The sequence below is a fragment of the Cherax quadricarinatus genome, chromosome 5, assembly GCF_038502225.1.
Source record: "Cherax quadricarinatus isolate ZL_2023a chromosome 5, ASM3850222v1, whole genome shotgun sequence".
Taxonomy (NCBI): domain Eukaryota; kingdom Metazoa; phylum Arthropoda; class Malacostraca; order Decapoda; family Parastacidae; genus Cherax; species Cherax quadricarinatus.
Window position 1 is genome coordinate 65,055,743 of NC_091296.1, and position 6,000 is coordinate 65,061,742.

Here is a 6,000-nt window from a genome sequence, read left to right on the forward strand (position 1 = left end):
CACTTTTACGAGTTCTTTCTTTTCTAGAGCTTCGAGGTTTTATATGGTGCTCAACACTGGGTTTTTTCTCTGTCCAATTTGCAGTCATGGTCAGTGTGAGAGTCGTTGGCCACAAGGGTCAATTACCTGAAGTTGGCCGCTCTAGAAACTCTGAAGCCAAGCTTAATTGAACTTTATTGTTCCGTAGGATTTTCTGTGTAGTTCTGTCGCTCTGAAGACACATTGAGATAAAGGTGTGGAAAGGGAGTGGATGTTCGGATATTGATGGAAGTTGAGGGTGTGGGTGGAAGGGGTAGGGTGGAGTTAGAGTAAGGTGTGTGTGTTATATATGTGTGTAAGTGAATAGCATAAGAGAGGGGAGTGAAATAATTATATATATATATATATATATATATATATATCTATATATATATATATATATATATATATATATATATATATATATATATATATATATATATATGTCGTGCCGGATAGGTAAAACTGGTCAGTTAGCAAGAACTCATTTAAAATTAAGTCCTTTCTAAAATTTTCTACGTTTAAAGATATTACTTTTATGTAATATAAAAATTAATAATTTTTGTACCAAAAGAACCTTAGAAAACTTACCTAACATTATTATAACAAGCGCAATTTAACCTAATCCAACTATATATTTTTTATACAAGTTTGCAATAATTTAATAATAAGCAAACCTAACGAAACTTTTCTCTTTAGGTTCAAAATAATTTTTGCGAAATTATTGCATACACAAATTTCGCTTAACTTATTCGGCAAAAAGAGCGTTGCTATTTAAGCCAGTATCGCAAGTTTTACCTATTCGGCACACACACACACACACACACACTATATATATATATATATATATATATATATATATATATATATATATATATATATATATATATATATAATTATATAATCACACTGTTCATTTTCAAAAAGTCTTGATTATGTTTGTTCTAAGGAAACAGAAAATAAGTGAGGCTGGTGGAGAGAAAGTAATGTTTCCAGCAGTCTTACAGGAGAAAGCTTTCACAACTCTCTCACTGCTTTTTCCAAAGTATTTCTTTAACATTTTAGCGACCCCCAGAGATTTTCCATTTAACAATAATGCTTAGTTTCTGCTAAAACTCTTAGAATTACTAATTACTCTGGGCTATGTTGCGTTTGTTGCATGGATTTCAAACTGTCTGGGTTTAAAAGTAAGCTAATTAGTTAATTATTAATAATATATTTCATTCTGCGAACAAATTCAGGTGGTGTCACACACATATATACATTTATGAAAGAGTTTATCAGAGCCTGGTGACGGGTGAACCGAGTTTGTTCAACAACGTTAAAGAATGAACAACATATGAACATGCCGGGAAAAAACTGAGTGTGAGAGAGATTAGAGCAAGAAGTCTGTTTCCTTGCGATATTCCTCATACTGTGTGGCTTTCTCCACATTCCATGGCACTGGATGCTTTTTCCAGTCATACACTGTTACGCGTAAGGGTTTTTGTAAGCCTGGTAGATTACCCCAAAGAGTTTTGGATGGAATCTCCCCGAAGTAATTAACCCGTATTTAATATCGCCCCTTTCTTGTAACAAAGTATTGGAACAATGTATGAAGCAGTTATTCTTTAGATAATCAGTATAGTGATACAGGTGTAACTTCAACTAAGAAACATAATCCAACAAATATAAAATTAATGATCTTTAATGTTAAAATATTTAACACAATACTTTCTTATTTTATTAATTTGTATACCTTATTACTCAAGGTACAAGATTTACAATTATCTTCGTAAATATCTTACTTTAAGATAACTCTTAAAGTCATGAATTTACATAGAAGTTATGAATAGATATTAATTTCAATGGAAGTAACACATCCATATGAAGACGGATCTTACGATACAGTCAGTGATCGTAAATCCCAAACTTAATTAAGAGTTTGCATAACACTATCACTTCTGTGTCAGGATTAATGACATGAAAGAGACCATAACTATGGAACTTTCTATAGAATACCGAATCTTGGCTCAACGTAGATTATTACAATCTATGTCTTAGCGGAGTTGTACTCAAAATTAAGATCTGTGTTCTATAGTTAATAAAATACACACTTAGAATGTCTGAAATACATACATACCTTAAGAGACAGCGCAAATGACCAAGTCTATTAATAACTCTGCTTTCCACCAATGCACAGAGTAAACCAGGAGTCACCAATGACACCGTTTCTTAAAGAAACTTGAAACTCTACCAGAGGAGAGAGAGAAATGTGTACAGCTTTCAGGGATCAACAAAACTACGTGATTCCAAGTCCACTAACCTAACATCGGGTCAGATCCCGTGACTCAGTCAGCAGTAAACTCGACCCTTAACCAGGTAACAGTAGTTGGCATGATGGTTTCCCACCCTGCCTATTTACATAGCTAATAATGATCATAATAATAATAATAATAATAATAATAATAATAATAATAATAATAATAATAATAATAATAATAATAATAACAATAATAATAAAAATGATGATGACTAAAGAGATAGATATCACTAGTCAACAATTTTTGAAAAGTTATATGCTTCTTAAATGAGATAGATTAGTTAATTCTTATGTATTTTCATGTCCTGAATCCAAATATCACTTTGAAAAATGCTTATTGGTTATAGGTTTAAAGGTACGAGACATGCAATATTTGATTATTTTATTATAGCATACAATATGTGTCAGTATGTTTTAAACTCTAATCCGTACCTACTCTCTGCCTTTTTGCTTGACACTTATAGTGGGCTGAAGAATCATCTCTTGTCAATGTCCAGCAATAGTCTGTAAACATTCTTGTGCGCCATTTGCCCTGGAACCATTTTGTCATGGTTGAAATATCTTCGTGAAACCTTTCACCATGTTCGTCACTAACTGTTCCACAGTTCGCTGGGAAAAAAAGTCTAAATGTGAGTCCAAAAAGTGGATTTTAAGTGACATGTTACATCTCATGTTCTTGTAAGTCTTGATGAGGTTTCCCACCAATTCATCACAGTTGCCTTCCCTTCTGTTTCCCAGAAATCCCTTCGCCATTAACTTGAATGCTTCCCAAGCAGCTTCCTCCTACCCATGAAGGTCTGATTCAAAGTCACCATCTTTAAAAAGCTCTCTAATCTGAGGACCATTGAAGACTCCCTCTCTTATCTTAGCGTCGCTCAGTGAGGGGAATTTTGATTTAAATACTTGAGTTCCTGACCGGATTTGTCCATAACTTTTACAAAGTTTTTCATAAGCCCCAGTTTTATGTGTAGTGGTGGTAGAAAAATTTTGTTTGGTTCAATGAGAGGTGAATGTTGAATATTTTTCATCCCAGGCTCCAATGATTGACGAGGTGGTCAGTCTCTCCTGATGTAGTGGGAACCTCTTGCACGGCTGTCCCATTCACATAGAAAGCAGCAGTATTTGGTGTATCTGCCCTGCAAGCCCATCACAAGAGCAACACCCTAAGAAAATCACCAACCATTATTGTTCCAGCAGTCATAGAATGTGGTTGTGCACAACCACATTCTATGACTGCTGGAACAATAATGAAGGTCAGTGAGACTGTGAGTGTGGTAAGAAACACACTGCTGGAACCCTGCTGGAACCTGTTGTGACACGTAGGTGTATATTGAAAAGTAGAGCTAACAAACAGTTTTAAATATGATATTAATTATCAGTGACCTAAAATTAGTTAGAAATTGCTACTCTGATCTCGGAAGCATTTTGGTCGACCATTTAATAATACAAAGCTAAACATCTTCGTTTTAGCTATTAATGAAGATATTTGCGATATAATCTTAAATGAGAGTTACATTCTCTTACAGTAATTAAATGCAACATTGAGTCACATACACCATGACACTGGATGATTTTCTTGTCATACACCATGACACTGGATGATTTTCTTGTCATACACCATGGCACTGGATGATTTTCTTGTCATACACCATGGCACTGGATGATTTTCTTGTCATACACCATGACACTGGATGATTTTCTTGTCATACACCATGGCACTGGATGATTTTCTTGTCATACACCATGGCACTGGATGATTTTCTTGTCATACACAATGGCACTGGATGATTTTCTTGTCATACACCATGGCACTGGATGATTTTCTTGTCATACACCATGGCACTGGATGATTTTCTTGTCATACACCATGGCACTGGATGATTTTCTTGTCATACACCATGGCACTGAATGATTTTCTTGTCATACACCATGGCACTGGATGATTTTCTTGTCATACACCATGGCACTGGATGATTTTCTTGTCATACACCATGGCACTGGATGATTTTCTTGTCATACACCATGGCACTGGATGATTTTCTTGTCATACACCATGGCACTGGATGATTTTCTTGTCATACACCATGGCACTGGATGATTGTCTTGTCATACGCCATGGCACTGGATGATTTTCTTGTCATACACCATGATACTGGATGATTTTCTTGTCATACACCATAACAATGGGTGGTTTTTCTGCCATACTCCATGGCACAGGATAGGTTCTTGAATAAAATTATCGAAATCTCTGGGCCTATGTAGGAAAACGTCAAGACGGTGATGAGAATATCGTTAATCATTTCACTAAAGGTTCTGAAACTGCGTCAGATTTAAAGGTTTTCTTCCAGCAGGACTGGAAGTATTAATATTACATGGAGAAAGACGGTTTTAGGTGGCATATTACACATACGAAGTTTTAGTGGCAAGGATAAGGACTCTAACTAGAGGAGAGCGTAATTAAATGCCCAGTGCCAAAATCAGGACGTTATATATATGATAGCCTCAACACTTATGACTGGACACCATCAGGATATCTTCGCTATTGTAATTACAAAAAGGAAGGAATTGTCAGAGAGATAATCTCTCTCTCTCTCTTTCTATATATCTCTCTCTCACACACACAAAAGTTAAGATGCTGCAGCTCCTTCATTCTAAACATAGGCGAACTTGATATCAGATATTTATTTAATATAGGAGCATGGTGAGACGACCACTGGATGTTACTCGACGATGGTGGTCGAGTAATCTGTAGAGCCACAAGATAAATAACAAATGAGAAATGTGAAGAGACAGAGAGTGAAAGATGGTTTGTTCTCTTCTGTTGCAGCGAGTGAGAGAGACAGAGAGAGAGAGAGAGAGAGAGAGAGAGAGAGAGAGAGAGAGAGAGAGAGAGAGAGAGAGAGAGAGAGAGAGAGAGAGAGAGAGAGAGAGAGAGAGAGAGAGAGAGAGAGAGAGAGAGAGAGAGAGAGAGAGAGAGAGAGAGAGAGAGAGAGAGAGAGAGAGAGAGAGAGAGAGAGAGAGAGAGAGAGGGAAGGGAAGTGAGGAAGGGAAGAAGTCTGGGAGGGAATAAATGCGGGAGAGGGAGAAATGAGGGGAGAAGTAAGGAAGGAAAAGGTGGAGGAGGGGAAAAGTGAAAAAGGGAAGAAGCGTGGGAGAGGAGAAGAGAGGGAGGGGAGAAGAGATAGAAAGTAGAAGTGAGTGAGGGGAAAGAAGAGAGTAGAAGAGACAGAGAGGGGGGGAAGAAAGGAGGGAGGAAGGTTGGGAAGAGAAGACATCGGTGTGATTACTTTATAAGTTCGTTCTCTCCTGTTGCAGCTCAGATAACGCCAGCCTCACCACTCCTGACTGGAGGTGACTGTATGGGCAGTCTGCGTCACCAGCAGCAGTCACAAAGAGACCCTGAAGGCGGTGCAGAAGCACCTGACTGGGGGAAGAAGTACGAGACGGAGAGGGGAGAGACTAAGTGAGAAAACTGATGAAAATTGAGCAGTAGGGAAGGAGAAGGAAGGAGCAGAGAAGATTGAGCGCGGGATGGAGCTTTGCTTGCGTGTGAGATCCACTTCCTCGCTTTCAGTAGTGACAGGATGAAACAGACAAAGATTTGAAGAGAAATGGAGTTACTCTCGCCATCTGAAGCCGTCGAGAGACAGTGTGAGAGATGATGGTGGTGACTGTGTGGG

The 6,000-nt window shown here is 37.6% G+C and overlaps 1 protein-coding gene across 2 annotated transcripts in view; it reads right to left on the reverse strand.

The window, feature by feature from the left end:
* LOC128684740 (NADPH oxidase 5) overlaps positions 1-2,308 on the reverse strand; it is a 218,861-nt gene extending 216,553 nt beyond the window's left edge. For both annotated transcript variants that reach the window (XM_070103338.1, XM_070103328.1), the window contains exon 1: positions 2,141-2,308. The gene's annotated coding sequence lies outside the window, so the exon portion shown is untranslated. The remainder of the gene's footprint in view (positions 1-2,140) is intronic.
* Positions 2,309-6,000: the final 3,692 nt, after the last annotated feature.